Consider the following 17,044-nt stretch of genomic DNA (forward strand, 5'->3'; position numbering starts at 1 on the left):
ATTGAATCAGCCATAAATGAAAACCTGAAATGAATAATAAGACTTTTACAATCTTGGGTGTACAAATCTGAACTGAGCCAAGCTCTGCAACAGCGCTTGGATGCACTAATTGTATAACTTTTGGAAACTTTATGGACACTGTCAGTCTAAAAAATTTATATAACTGCTGTTGCTTCATACACATAAAACTTTCTATAAATTATCTTCAATCCACAGTTTTCCAAATTTAGTAAAGGTCAAAACTGTTCTGACCTAGGGTCAGCTTTCTTTTAATTTACTAAGTTACAGCAGCAACTAAAACGGGTCAAAAACTACTTTGAGTGGATTGGGAAACTACAGGAAGTGAATAGATTTTTCTCCCCCTTTTTATTTTATTTTATTTTATTTTTTTACAGTTGTAATTTCTTACATACATCTATTTCTGCCTTAATGTCTGCCTTTATGTCTTTTAAGCACCACAGATAAATCTAGCCGCTGCATTTTGTGTTGTGTACAGTTGCCACTGCGTCTTTTATTGCATTGTTTGGGTTTTTTCTATTATTGATTGCACTACAAATTTGGAATAAACTAGAAATATTTATCTAGCTATAGTTCTTTAAAAGATAATAAAAAAAACAGACACTGAGGAATAATTTTCCAAAACTGTACTTTTTACAGTTCTGGACAAAGCTGCAAAAGCTGAACTTAAATGTAAATGATGACTACTGCAGCATTTACAGTAAATTATTATTTTCAATAATGTGTACTTATGGTTAAGTGAATGTTTTTTCTTACTCTGTCAATGGTAATGCACTCACAAACACAAATGCACACCCACAGCCACACACTCACTCACAGGTTGTGCAAATTCCTTAGAACTGCGGCTTCCTTATTCCCTGAATGTTTTACAGTGACATAACTCCAAAAGTATATATCTATAAATGTAGCACTTCCTCTCTTCAGTAATCCCAATCGGAATTCTGCTGCAAGTGAACTGCAAAAACCTGCAAATGTCAAATCCTGAGGAAAATCTTTTTTTTTTAAGTCTTATGTAATGGTTTGTTTTATCTTAGTGGACAAATGCTTTTAGCTTGGAAGGACAGAATTGAGACAAATCATGAAAACGAGATTATGAAATTCACAGAATAAAAATCTAAGATGCAACAAAAAATTATTTTTGTTTTACAATGTTTACTTTCTTATTAGTGAATCAAATTGAACAAAAAACTGTTTATTGAACACATATTTCTAGAAAAAAATGTGAGTAAACCAAGCAAAACTTGCTCCTTTTAAGGAATAACCACCCAAAACAGATGTGTATGTCTGTGGATTTGTTGTAAGTCTGTAATGAACAAACAAAAAAAGGTATTAGAGACTTTTGTATAACACAACAACTGGGTTACATCCCTAACAGCCATGCAGTGACACCTATTGTCAAAGATCTGCCCTTCAAGTTCACCTGTCACATGCGCTGAGGCGAGGCATGGAGGCAGGTACTACAGGTGCTGTCATGAAGCTAGATGTTAAAACAAAACAGCTGTTGTTTCCAGCCTGACCTCCTTAGAGGAAGATGGAGAAATCTACTCGTGTCAACGTCAGCCTGGTCCAAACAATTCTGTCTACATGCGATGTTCAGTGTGAGTCATGGAGATGTTGTACGCTACATTATTTGGAACAAAAGTAGGTCACAAACAACAAAATGTGCTTGGACAGTAGATTTCATGACATCACACTGGGATTAAACAAGACCTGAAGGCATTTGTTTTGAAAGTTTTCCTGTCACATTTAAAATGCTGCATGTATTACATTTGTTAAAATAATAAAGAGAATATAACTGTGTTTTTTTATTGCATTCATTTGTTTTGATAAAATGTCTTTAAAATACAGGATACTCATTTGGGGGGTTTACTATGTAAGCACTGCCCATTCTAATAACTTCACATCCATGTTTTTTTTTGAGAAATAAAATCTTCCTCCCTCTGTCTATATGACTGTAGGCTATTTTACCAACAACTTTTTTGCTCCTTTCTTTCACCAAAATTCTTGAAAGTTCAGGTCCTCACCTGCCCAGATATTATCAGACAGACAATACATAACTTCTCTGTCGTTAGTTCAAAGAAGCCGCACACGGCAATGTCACAACAGATCTGTATCATAAGAGAAATAACCTTTACCGCAAAAATTGCTGGTAATCCAAAATGCTCAATATACATCCTTTCAGTTTTGTGAGCAGCAAAAATTAAAACCTTCACTTAATCCTTATCGTAGGCACTTTAACATTGGGTCATCCAGACCCACTAGACAATGCGCTGAACCTTTTTTCTTTAATGATTTGTGATCTTCGCTTGTGTTTACTGGATTACATGAAATCTTTCCACCTTTATCCACCTTTGTCATGGTAGAGAGACCACGTCAAAGTAAGGGTGGGGTCATCTAAGATGGCACAAGGGTTAATCCAATATTTAATCCTGAAGAGCAAGTAAAAAAGCTACTTAAAGGTGTAACTGTTAGAATTAGCTCAAAGAAAAGGATCCAAAAACAAAGGAAGTCGGGCTCTGTGCAGGTTATTTCCTCTGGAACCCAACACCTGATATTTCAAAGAAGAACTCTGCATAAATTAGAAAACATAACAGATACTTTTGCACATTTTTGGACACATGGATAAAAAGCGGTTTTGACAAGAGTTTTTTTTCTTCTGCAATGAGAACCTGTGGTTCTTATTATTCACACCTTGCATTCCTGTATGATAAAGAGCACCCAGCTTTCGAGTCTAATTTGAGTCGTTTTCGTGTTAATGATCTATCATACCAGCAGTTTTAAGGAAAGCGACTCCTGTTATTCAGGTTTGGGAGCAGCAATCCATCTGTTTTGATGCTCAAGCACCGAAGCTGATTAGTCGTCATTAAAAACAAATGTAGAACTTCAAGTACTCTAGGCTGTGCAGTTTTTACTGTTACCGTGACAGCAAAAGCAGAAGCAAATTTAACCTCGTGAGACTTGCCATCCACACGTGTGGACATCACACTGTGGGCTATTTCACCACACTAGTTCATTCTGCACAATTGGGGTCCTTTGATTATGAAAATGTAAATCAAATAAGAGCTCAGGTCTCAAGAGGTTAAAAGTAAAAAAAACTAAACCCTTTTCTTTCTTTAAAGCTTTTGAAAAATAGATTTCACAACATCAATTTTACCCAGTCATGTTTCTGCTGTCAATTTAGAAAGGAACTGATTTTTCATACAACAATACACAAAACCATCCTAGAAAGTCTCTGTTCTGACTGACTTGATACAGAGATTGGTCACAATAAAGACTAATAAGTAAATAATGCCAGTTCCTCCCTACTTGGCTGTAGGGGGGGGGGGGGGGTGTAAATCAATAAATGACTAAATGACTCCTGAGAGGGGCTCCAAAGGAAAAATAAAATCCCTCATGATAACTGACAGACAGTAACAATTCAACTTTGTTTGTCCGCCTTTTGACATGTCCCTAGAGCGAATCAGCTGTCATGGACTTGCACAGCTTTTTACACTGGATGCCCCTCCTGACACAACCCTGTATTTTATCCAGGCAGGGGACCGGCACGGGGAGACCCAGACTTTGGGCCCCCTTAAGGCTACATAGTTAGGCAGTAGTCTGAAGGGTCTCGCCTAAGGACCCACACAGGATTCAGCTCATCTCACCCCTTGGGAAACGAAAGGGATTCCTGGCTTCCACGCCATGGCTTCCCGGGTGCCATGGCGCCAGTTCAACTGAGCCATCCAGACGCTAGAATTTTAACTTTAGGAAATTGTTTTTATTATGTAAGAGGGGAAAAAAGAATGATTAATTCTGTTGAGTGTTTGACTCAGTTCTGCTTAGAGGCATTTGGAGACTATCTGTGGTTTTTCTAATAAGCAGGTAGTGATGATATCTTTCTGCAGAAATGAATAAACAATGTTTGGCTTCAACAGAATGCCACTGTTATTACACGTACCACAGTGGTTCATTTCTTTGGACTTGTGACTTGATACACTCCCTATTCTACTAATCATTTCTGACACTGTGGCACCCTGAAAGTGGAAGTTTACGTACTCAGATTTGAAATTGTGTACTTGCAGCATGGCATATTATAAGCTATAACTACATAGAGGGACAGTGCTATGTTTCATATGTAAGGTAAACCAAGGACACTATTTTCCTGGAGGAGGTGAACTCAGTTCTTTCTTAAGTAAACAGTAACAAAAAATGATGCAGTTTCACAATTACTACATAAAAGTCCCGTTGAAGTATGACACAAACATTTTTGTTTTTGCGTTGTTCAAACGTTCTTTTTACATCCACCAAAACATCCACCCATTTTCTAAACCCACTAATCCCTTTTGGAGTCAGAAGGTTGCTGGAGCCTATCTCACCCACTTTTGGACAAAGGTGGGCCACACAAGCACACAAACGCACTTTCACACCTAGGGACAATTTGGAGTTACCAATGAATCTATAAAGTATGTTTTTGGACTGTGGGGAAAAGCTGGATTGCCTGGAGAAAACCCACCCATACATACATAATGTTACATAATACATATTAACACATGATGTTGTTTCTTCTCAAATTCAGTTTAAAAAAATATATAAATCAATTTTCTTAATTTAACTTAGATAACTTAGAAGACCTTAGCAGACTTGTTCTCTTTTCCAATTATAGATGTTTTACAGCCTGTATTTATTTTGAGCTTTGAAAGGTACTTATCAAAATCAGTAATTATTGTGTTAAAAAAAATTTTTCTTTTCTTTACAGCTTCATTGGACAGAAAAAGAAAAAAAAGAAGAGGCATTAAGGTTCATTTGATATAGTAACTCCTTGACCCCAATTGATGCAAAGATGTATCAAACTGCTTCAAACTTACCTAATTTAGCATCCACTTGGAAGCAAAAACATAGGTGAATTTTTTAATATATAATTGTAAAAAGAATTCAGGTGTCAAGGGGTTAAATTAGCTCGAAATGACTTTTTTATTATGCAACAAATATTTAAATCGGTAAATTGTAGCTTTCTTTTTTTACTTGACTTTAATTGCTTGGAAAAATAGGTTGTTGATAGTTTCAACATCAACATTTAAGACAAATTGTAACTTAGTAAACTCTATTAATTCTATCGAGAAAACCAAATATGTGTGCACAAAGTTCTTTAATTGAAAAGGCTTTATTAGTTTCAACCATTTGTCAAACTTAATTTGATTTAATTTAAACACAAAGTATTTTTGCTCCGAGCACTTACATTTCTGCGATGGAGAGTAAAGAGGACTGGATCCAACAAGTCAAAACAGAGCTTTTGTTGTCTGCTATTCCAGATGTCAAGACAATCCGCATGAGTTATCTTTTCATTCACAACATGTCAGATCGGCGGGAAAACTGCAAAAAGACAGGCAGATGAAGTGGTGCACGTTTGTAAATTCCACAAGCTTTCCAAATTCGTCTGCCTCTGCCTGCCTCGGCAGGGGTGGTGAATTAGTGTGATCAATCTGGTCTGAAGGGGGTGGGAGGCAGAGCCGTAACCAATGCCAACTGTGCGCAGTTGGCAGAAAAACAAACAATGACAGGGAAACTGAGTTCTGTGGAAGTCAGCATTGCTAAAGACACGTGTCGTTGGGGATTTGATGCATCTCCAGTTGCAAAATGACGATGAAATTATTATCATGAGATTACCAAGCACATAGTTTGTCTTTTGGTGCAGCTGCTATAAATATGTTTTCTGTAGTTGCACTGAAATATAATTTTGACTAAAAAAGCTTTGGAGTTTCGCTAAAATTTCTGCTTTCTCAAAACATTCAGTTGTCTTGTTTAGTTATGTATTTGCTCAAAACCTCTGTTTTCAATGATGTTTTCCCCTTTCTTTTGATTTAAATTGGAAAATTCCCCTCCCGACGGAATATATTTGTCTTTTCTTTTTTTTTAACTTGTCCTGTCCAACAGCTGGGCAAACAGATGAGAGCTGAAGGCCTCTTGTGTTGGACATATTTTACTTTAACAATAGAGGTTATGAATCTTCTGACAAACCAGAGGTATGTCTGAATAAACCCCTTTTGTAATCGAGGCCAAACTTTATTCATTTCAATCACATTTGAAAATCTTTTGTGTTGGACCGGACGGAAAAGGAAAGGAAGGAAGAAGAGAGATATTTGTTTTTTCTAACTCCTAGATGACCTCAAGGACTTCTGCTGAGTGACACAAGAAAACCGGTTTCTCCTGATATTATTTTTCAAATATTCCTGCGTTACAGCTTGTTGTTTTGTGGGTCATTAATCGGTCATGGCTGCTGTAGGTTGGAAATCAGCAGAGATGCAAAAACCCGCTTCTGAACAGGCATGTATGTATGTATGTATGTATGTATGTATGTATGTATGTATGTATGTATGTATGTATGTATGTATGTATGTATGTATGTATGTATGTATGTATGTATGTATGTATGTATGTATGTATGTATGTATGTATGTATGTATGTATGTATGTATGTTTGTTCCAACTGTTCTTCAGTTTCAATGTAATGTAGAAATCAAACTCTGATCATAGTTTTCTTGGACTAATATTTCTAATTTTTAAATCAGACACGCTGACCTTTCCCTTTTGATCAAATGAATAGAGTTTGTTGTTCATGTTTTAGATTTAGACATTTTTTAAAATAATAATTCAACAATAAGATTTAAGTTTCTCAGTGTTTTACCTTGTAAATGAAATACTTTATTTTATAAAAAGCCTGTATACAGCCACAGCTCAGAGCCAAAAAGCCATTTGTTTTTTCTGCTGTGTAGGAAATTGGTCTCCAACAGCATATCCATATACACAAATTACCGTTCCCAAAACTAGTTTAATGATAGTGCACACTCATACAGCTTTTATAAGAAAGGCGTGGTCTGAAGGCAGCGCAAACTTGTCCAAGCAGAAATAAAATGAGTGCATGCTGCTATCAGAACTGCATTTGTGGCGACAATAGTTTATTTGTTCTTTTGTGGAGTCACTTTCACTTTAACAAAAAGACAAAATGGAACAAACAAATAAAAAGATTACTTAATCCAATTTAATGCAAAACCCGCCAGTTTGAACTTTCAGATGTCTCTCTGCAGGTTGTTCACCTTTTCAGCATATCCCCTCGGGGGTCACCACAGCCTTTCACTGATCTGCACATTTGGTTTGGTGGACATTTTTTATGCGGGATGCCCTTCCTGACACAACCCTGTATTTTATCAAGGCTTGGGACCGGCTCAGGGAGATCCAGACTTGGGGCCCCCTGTGGCTACGTAGTCAGACAGTAGTGTGAAGGGTCTTGCCTGCAGGTCAGTTTGTAAAATTTCCACCCTGAAATTTCCGCTCATCAAAGGTGAGACCATCCTTTAATTTTCTTTTAATGTTTAACTGACAAGAATAATTTTGATGAACACGTCTGATGGCCCTCATTTTTTCGTACAAAACAACCAAGGAGAGGTATCCTCAAATGTTTTAGTAATTTATAAGAGACTGCAACTGAAATCCAAACCTTACACAATCTGACCCATAACATGTGTGTGTGTGTGTGTGTGTGGGGGGGGGGGGGGGGGTATTTTTTTTTTGCACCATTTTGTATTGTCTGTTTTAATAAAAGTAATTTAAAATGATCTCACAAAAAAACAAGCTCATCTGTGTTCTTGTACAGAATCCAGAACAGCCCTGGTATTGAAGCAGGAGGTTTGTGTAAAAGCCCCCTGGGGTGTGGCGGTTTGACTGATCGTTTTCTCCCTAATTGGAAGGTGAATCACCTGGGAGGGTGTTGGAGAACTCAAAACTCTCCCATTTAAAGCAGGTGTTGTGTACAGAAGAGCATTTCGAATGACTCTCTGTTTGCGAGTCAAATTCACAACTGACAAATGTTTACCTTGATACTTGATATGTAAAAATGGTTTGGCGTCCGTCATTTTGCATTTTGCATTTGAAGAGCCAATGATGAGACAATCACCCCTGTTTGAACCGTTGAACACACTCTGTGGAATGACTGCTGTTTGTTTGCCACATTTGAGCTCTTGGAAACACTCCAATGTGGCGCCTGGATCAAGAAACACAAGAGACAGGATATTAAGCAAAAAGATAAGTCACAGAAATCCACAGAATTCTGCATTTGTGAACGACATTAATATACAATAACAATTCATATACATTTTCATTTTTCTTAGACTTCTGAATACAAATACCCATGACCTCACAATCTTTCCACCTGAGGAACACAGCCCATCAGCTTAAAAAACAAATATTTTTCTCAAAGGGTTCAAATTTTACTCTATGCTGCATATCTCATTCATCAAGATAGACATTTTTGACCTGGCACACGCTGTAGACTTAAAATCTTCCTAGATTTGCTTTGTTTTTATTCAAAGCAAATGAGAAAAAGCTGTGCATGCTCCTCAAGGGAAGCAGCAGAAAAGGATTTAGAGAAATTCTTTTTTTTTACTCCAAATTTTTTTAACTTGTAGGAAGTCAACAGCTTTCCAGTAACCACTGTTGTTGCCTTGGTGACATTTTTTTTTTTTTGCAGCGCCTTCCTCCTTGTTGCACACACCTGCTCATCCCTGTTATCAGTTAAACATCAGTTCCTCCCCTGAAACACAGCCTCTGGATTTGCATATAAGCAGCTGTTGTGTTTCAGCGTGTGCACTGTCATGTGATCTGCATTTACAGGGCGTGTCACGGCCACAAATATGTCTTTTATGGGTGATGTGGCTAAAAAAAAAAATGAACAGGCAGGTGGAACAGTCTAATATGCCTTCAGTGTTTCAGCTTTTAAACAAGTCTGTTCACTGTATTTCACTTAAAGGTGTTAAATGTGTTTTTTTGTGTGTGTGTTTGTGAGTTTATAATCCAGGCTTTTTTCTTTCAAGATCTTTTTTTTTTACTTTGTTTTCTCCCTAAAAAAGTGATATTTCAGAAAGGCTTAAGGACAAAACAAATGGTCAGAAAAAAATTATGTTCAATGTTAACATATTTTAAAATTGAGGGGATAAAATGGCTGCTATGAGGATGCAGTACCTAAAGCCTTGTGTGCTGAAGAAAACAGCAAAACAGGTAAAAAATAACTACGGACTCAGAAGGAAACAAGAAAAAAATAGAGTCCAGTATTTACAATGAAATACCTTCTTGTCAACAAGTTGTCAGTTTTGTTGGCAAGTAGCACGTTTTGTAATTATAACTCAAAGAGGTGAAACTTATCATGTTCACATAAAACTTTAAATTACACTTGCTGAAATTCCCCTTTAAGAAATATTTTTGAGAAACAGGATTTTTAGAAAAAATAAAATAAAGAAAACAAATTGAAACTTGAAATGTTTAGATGTTTCTTCGTTTAGATTCTAGTTGCAACATATATTTTTCTTTTCAAAAAGGGATCAGACAGGTGCAGTGGTGCACATTCACCTGGGGAGCATGGTGTACTTAACTCAAACGTGACAGCTTTGTTGCTGAACATTTGGGTAATCCTGGTGACAGATTATTTAAGCACAGTGACTCATTAACTATTAAAGTGTTGTTTTGAAACCCCCTCAACTAAAGCTTTTGTCAAAACCTTTTAGATAGAAAGACTCATCTTTTTTTAAAACTTGTACTATTTTTTTAAAATATCAGAGAATTTTACCAGTTTCTGGTTGTAAAGGAAGGAATGACTTTGACAGATAAACACAATAAATAACATCTAAACAATGAGGAAGGAGGTGTTAAGTAACACCCAACACATTAGCTGTTATTTTTCCCCTCTTGCGGTTAAAATTAACACCTTCAAAAAATGATTCAAGGGTAAAACAGAAGTAAGCATTCAATAGTAGAGAAACAGCTGAATATTTTTTATTTTTTATTTGAGTTATTTAATTTTTTTATAGCTTATTATTTTAAACCCATTCAACAGTATACTCCAAACTAGGAAAAACAGACAATAATTAAAACACTGTTTCAGTAATCTGAAAGAAATGCTTGAATTTCATTTTGGGATTTTTAGTGGGGCAAAACCCCAAAAGTGAGGTTGATCATGGGTCTGAAAATATTTAGCAAACATTTATCTCAATATTGTTATATTATCCTGGTTGGCAAGGACAAAGATCACAGGTTTCCTAAAGCACCACCAGCTTTGCACTGTAGCTTAATTTTGGTCCATCATACCATGCAGTTCTTCTCTAGAGCTATGATACTGGGCAACACAGACTTTCTACTTTTTCAGCAAATTTATTAATGGATGGAGTGGCTAAGCCACTACAGAACTTTGAACCTCTATTGCCAAGGGCGGTTTTTTTGGGATTATTTGGGGGTCTAGAAGGTCCAGCCACAAAATCTTACCATACATGACCCCATTCATCTTTTCCTTATTACAGATCCATTGTCTTGTTCCCTTTGCAGAAAAGCAGCCCCAAAGCATGATGTTTCCACCTCCATGTTTCACAGTAGGTGTGTCATTCCTGGGATGCAACTCAGCATACTCCCCCCTCCGTACACGGTGAATATCTTGCAGAATCTGTGACTGCCAAAGACTGTCTTTGCCCAACTGTATGTTAAAAACATAGAGCCAAAAAATCAACCAGTGTGGTGCAGAGATAAATACCTGTGTACTGAACAGTGCAAATAAAGTTTTCCAAAATCTTTGTATTTCTTTCAATCAAGTGTAATTAAATATATGTGCGAACAAACAAGTAAACAAGAATTAACGACAAATTCACTCACATTTTTTGGCCACATGTCTTGTGTTATTAACTGCGATAGCACCTAGTTGTTTTTACGTTTTAGTAAAATAAACCTACTGATATAATCGATTTACTTCATTTTGAAACGACTTTTTAATGGTATAGCTTGATTTGCTTAACAGTTTGCCTCAGACTGTTGGAAAATAAATCAATTTATCGATTAAGTCGATTAACCATAACACATCTTTAATGCAGCAATATAATATCAGATATGATTAGTTGTTTTTTGCATGCTGAAGCTGAAATGTGCATCTTTATGTTCTAATTACTGAAAATGAAGTTATTTTAGTAATTTCTAAGTATGCAGTAAACATGCTTTTCTTTCTAAAAACTGTCTGTAGTCTGTATTCCTGACATTAGCTGCATAGAACTTTTAGCGTCCTTAAAAAGGAGGTTGTGAGCTTGCAACTGTGTGGATTTTACGGGCAGTGTATCTGTGAATCAGTGTGTGCATAAAAAAAGAGTCCATATATCTGTGTGTGCGTGTGTTTTTGGGCGGGGGCCGAATGAACCGTCTCCCCACCCTGAAGGGAGTAGTGCTTCCTCTCCAGGGTTCAGAAATAACCAACTGCTTTATTGTTCAAGAAAACTTCCCTGCTGCCTCCACCCCCCCCCCCCCCCCCCCACCTCAAATACACACATTCACACACAAAAATATTAGTTCTCTCCTTTTACAGATCTCACAATCTGACAAGTAGAGTCTCGGTTACACCCTGGCTCTGAGGAAACCGAAAAAGAAAAGATAGAGCGAGACAGATAGAGGGGGGTGGGGGCTGATGGGGGGGGGGGCTTTGTGGACACTTGATGTGCTGACAGGACAGCGGCGGTCACACCCAAACTGTGGCGCCTGACCTTCTACAACAAACAGAAACACCCTTCCACACACCGTGACATAAGCACACATGGAGACAGACCAACTGAGTAACATCATCTTTCCCGGTTTTCCAGGGAGGATGAGTTCTCTCTGCTCAGCCTGTTGGTCCAGTTAGCAGTTTGTGACTCAGCAAGACAGCTTGCAAACTTCTTCAGTCATAATCTGTTCCTCTATTACTCTCCAGAGGTGAAGTGACTCTCCACTCAGCCACTCTGCCCTGTACTATAGAATTTGGAGCAGTGCTGCTCAGCATTTGTCCAGAGGTGCATTAAAAATTGACTAAAGCATCAATTTGTTTATTCTTTATCTAACCTGCAGAAGGTTTGTCTCCTAGCACGTATCAAAAGTTTTATGCATGCTAAATTACAACATTTGCTTTATTTGATACGTTTTTAAACTAAAACAGTAAAATTGGTCAAATTAATTTAATGGAACGTCAAAAAAAAGTTTCTGCTTTCATGAGTCGCTGAGTTTGTCATTTGCCAAATAGTGATAAATGGCATTAATATTAACCTATAAAATCCATTCATTAACTTTAAAGAGGCTGAATCACACTCCTTAAGGCTAAATCATTTTCGATTTTGCTGCTTGGTGTGGGAACAGTTGGTGCTTTCACCTCGCGGTAAAAAGGCGCTGGTTCAAATCCTGACTGCTGTGTGGAGTTTACATGTTGTCCCTGTGCATGCATGGGTTTTTCTCTCAAAATCTAAAAACATGCTTCACAGGTTAATTGGTGACTCTAGATTGTCCCTAGGTGTGCATGTGTGTGAGTGTGTGGCTCTGCCACTAACTGGTGACCTGTTAGTTGCAGCATGTACCCCTCTTTTACCCAACACCAGCTGGGTTGGCTCTGGCAAATCTGTTACCATAAAAGGTATTCAACACGTTCTGGAAACGGATGGATGAATTTTAGTCCTAAAAAGCAAATTATTTTGGTAATTCATACTTTTGTGACCCAATTCTTTTTGCCAAATAAAGGACTAGAGCTGTGAAAGAAAAAGCCTGGTGCAAGAGATTTGGACCATTTTGACATTTCGCACCTACCCTCTTCCAACTGTGAGTACATACGCTAGTATCTGGTAGCAACAGTTCAGAGTGAACACCGAATGCTAAAAGAGCGTTCAAGGATGGCAGTTTAGTGCATACTTGACTGCTCATCACATGCCTGCTGAGTATAGAGCATTAGAAGCTCCATTTTGGTTCCATTTTTCTTGACTTGATGTTTCCTCTTTGTGTTTTGAGAGATTGTAGCCTGATGCTACATCTCAAACCTTCTTGCATACCTTAACTGAACTTCAGGAGCAACAATTCCAAACTTTCATGGATGCTAAATAAGTAGACTGTTGTTTGATCTAACCCTGGTGCTATCTTAGATGACCCCACCCTTCCATTGACGTGTTCTCCCTACCATGACAAAGGTGGATAAAGGTGGAAAGATTTCATGTAATCCATGGACACCAGTGAGGTTCACAAATCATTGAAGAAAATAGGTTCAGAGCACTGTCTAGTGGGTCTAGATGACCCAACTCCCAATGTTAAAGTGCCTAGGATAGCACAATGGTTAAAATCAGCAGAGCTTCAAATTAGTGGCTGCTCTTCTGCTCATGTGTGCACCAGGTGTACTTGTTATGTAGTTCTTGTACAAATATCCCTTCACAGTGGGATGCCTGCTTCTAGTACTAGGACATCTCCCCCTAAATGCCCTTGAGCCGTTCTTGCACAGTTCTTGTACTGTAGTCAGGGAACATCACTGCCTCAGAGAGATTTTTTTTTTGTAACAGCAGAAGGACATTGCATGTTGTGTAACATCTCGGAATGTTGTACAGTAAGCAAAATGTCACCCAAAGATGAACATCAGCAAAGAATTGTACTCAGGTAAAAGTAATGTAAATTTAAACCAAAATTACTTAGATGAAAGTAAAACTCACATAAAATGATAAACTAACATAATGTTTCTTTTTATTATAGTTTACGGCAGATCACAAATTCCTTTCAAATTAAAGACTGGGCTGAATGTATTAAATTCAATCTGATTTAATCAATTAAACTAATACAAAAACTGTAGGGATTCTTTGAAAATAAAAACAGTTCACCCTTTTTTTTCATTTCTGCACAAAAGCAGCAAACCTAAAAAAATTATATCATCAATGAAACTGGCCTTCAACAGCAAGATGCTTCAATCAGCAGAAAAAAGTGACCAGGAAGGGTGACAATGGCAGAAAAGGAGACAAAACTTGGTAATGTGTAGGGAAATTACTGTAAACGCAGGTGACTTCTTAGGAAAGGTCATGTAGCAGTAATCAATACAGACACATGGGCTGGGGAGTGGCTTGGAATGCCATTGTTACCCAACACCATCCACTGTAGCCTTCTGAGGAGAAATCTGAAACAAATCGCCAGGAGGAAGTGATGAATCAGCCAGGCTCTGGAAAACTGGTGTGAGCAGAAGTTCCTGACAGTTGGATGGATGAGAAAATCTTTCAGCTTTTTTTTTTTGGAAAATAAACAAACACTCTGTTCAGCATCAACCATGCAGGTGGAATGGTGGATCAGGGAGGACAAACAGTAGAAATGGCATCTGTGAATGTGCCACTAATGCGGGGCTTTTTTTTTTTACTTTAAGAGGAAGTTCAATGAAATAACAAACAAAAAAAAGGTAAATATATCAACAGATGAATAAAACATAAGTGTCATTAAGTGTCATTGCTGGCATCCGATAACAAAACTAGAACGTAAAGAGAGCCAAACGTAAAGCAGACTTTGGCATTGCTGGAATTTCCTGAATGGAGCATCGTGGATCATTGTGACCAAACAAAAGCCATGCAGGAAACACACGTCTATATAAAAACACTTACTGTTGTTTTCGTCTGAAACACAGGTTTAGGTTACATGGTATTTACACACTTCACTTCAGACTGGAATTCTCATTCAACCTGGACAAGCGGGAAACCGACAACAATTTTCCAAAGAAACGTGTATGACGAACTTTGAAGATGAATTGAAAAAAAAGCTTTATGGCCACATTATTTACTACTGGGTTCAAAAATGACTTTTTGTTGAAACAATGTAAAAGTAAAAATTCAAAAGCTGAGGAAAAAAAAGTTTAACTCCTTGATGACTACGGATGCAAATATGCATCAAACCAGTTCTGCTCCAAACTTACTTTAATTTAGCATCTACATGAAAGCAAAAGCAGAAGTAATTTCCTTTTTATTGACGAAAATAAGTAAACTCTGAGACAAAAATAATAAAAAAACCTAGAAGGAGAGTCTAAGGGCAGGGATGCCCAGTTTAGTTTACTCTGTTTAGTTTAGTTTTACTTATAAAATTCTAAAAACTATAAACTATAAAATTCTGCTCGAGTCCTGACCAGAACCAGGAAGTATGATCACATTAGTCCTGTGCTCAGGTCTTTGCACTGGCTCCCTGTACCTGAAAGAATAGACTTCAAAGCAGCTTTGCTTGTGTACAAGTCTCTCCATGGCCGAGCACCAAAGTACATCTCTGACATGTTAGTGCCATATGAACCATCTCGTACTCTGAGGACCTCAGGGGCCGGCCTCCTGTTGATTCCCAGAGTCAGAACTAAACAAGGGGAATCAGCGTTTCAATATTCTGCAGCTAAAATCTGGAACAGCCTCCCTGAAGTCGTAAGACAGGCCTCTTCTGTGTTCATGTTCAAATCTAGACTTAAAACATTTCTGTTTAGCCGTGTATATGACTGAAAGGTCCTATCTGCACTTTTCTTTCCTTTCCTTCCTTTATTTTTGAATCAATTTTCAAATTATTTCTTTTCTTTTAAAGTAAATTTTACGTCGATTATTTCTATGATGTATTGTGATTTTAATGCATTTTTCTGTTTTGTGAAGCACCTTGAATTACTCTGTGTATGAATTGTGCTATACAAATAAACTTGCCTTGCCTAGGTTTGAGTCTCCAGATGATAAACTGCTTATCCTTTGTGCTTTTTGCACAACAAAAAAGTCATGTGAATATTTTTATTACTATTGCACTATTTTTTTTTTTTACAAATCTATATGCATTCTTACTTAAAAAAAGTATTCTGAACAGTAATTATGTATTGAGGCAATGATACAGAAAATATTGATCTTGTTTAAAAACCCACTCCCATGAAAATGTTTAATTTTGGTATTTTTAATTTGTTCTTGTAGCATTTTTCATGATGGAGGACATATTTGAAGAAAATTAAGCTTGAAATCTAAATTCTAAGTATTTATTGAAGTCATTGTGAAACAGGAGCAGACATAAAAATGTCATTGGAAAAAGCTTGTAGGTGTGGCGTGGAACTACTACGGCAAGCCACAAGCTCCCTGCTCCGCTCCATTCTGATGCATCCACTTGCAGACAAATAGATCCATGAACGTCTTTGTTTTCCTCGTCTGAACTGGAATCTGGATCAAAACTGTACGACTGGATAGCTCTGATATGGCTCGCCATTTTTGTTGCAACGGTAATGTTAGATTGGGGGTGTGAGGGGGTGTAAGCTAGCAGGAGGAAGTTGAGGCAGGCTTATTCTGCACCAAGAGTTCCACCCAAAACTGAAAGGAATTTCTAATAAACTCCTGCAGAAACTATGCCCTAATAAAATGACAGCTTTGATTTTGGCTACAAACGGCATCATCATAATTAAATGAGCACTGGGAACGCTTTTACAATAGATCAAAAGAGGATCGGAGTGGGTCTTTAACAGAAAAATTAGAGCCAAATTATTTTTGGATACAATTTTGTAGGTTATATTATCATTGTAAATGCTAAATAGCAAATGTAGAAACAGATTAAATGAGACATTTCCCAACCAATAGCCATTATTTTCCAGTGCCATCCCACTAGGTAAGCAGAAGTGGTCAAGAAATCTGATCTGAAAGAAAGATGAACCACAACCGAAACAAAAATTAGGTAAAAAGGAAAGATTGAGTCATAAAAACTGTTTAGATTACTGACTGTAAGTGAATACACGTTAAGACAGTCATGCGACCCATTAGTGTGTTTAGTTGATTTGAAGCCAGTATTTTTTTTTTTAAAGGTCTGTACTTAATTGCAGCAGATCTGTACTCGCAGCATCCTCCTGCCTCCCCTGTTTAACCGTTTTTAGTTTCCAGGAGCAAGCAGGCATGTGTTGAAGCGCAGGGCAGGGCTGAGGTAAAGTGTGGAAGGGTAAACACCTGCCAAGTCAAATAAAACTAAACTGTGAGCAATGGCACAAGTCGTGACAGAAAACGACTCACACACACATTCAACCCGCTGTTTACACACAGCAAAGACAGAACCCCAGACGGCAGGTAGGTTCAATCCCTTTTGGCTCACCTCGCTAGAAAAGTAAAGACCGTCTGTTCACAGTGGCAGAAAAAAAAAAAACTACCGCTCCAACACAGACAAGATGTTGATGACCTTTTTAACCTCTGACGCAGCAGGTGTGCAAACACACACAAACTCTTAGTTGTTACAA

The sequence above is a fragment of the Oryzias latipes genome (genome assembly GCF_053564925.1).
Source record: "Oryzias latipes strain Hd-rR chromosome 1 unlocalized genomic scaffold, Olatipes_Hd-rR_3.1 chr1_Y".
NCBI classification, from domain to species: domain Eukaryota; kingdom Metazoa; phylum Chordata; class Actinopteri; order Beloniformes; family Adrianichthyidae; genus Oryzias; species Oryzias latipes.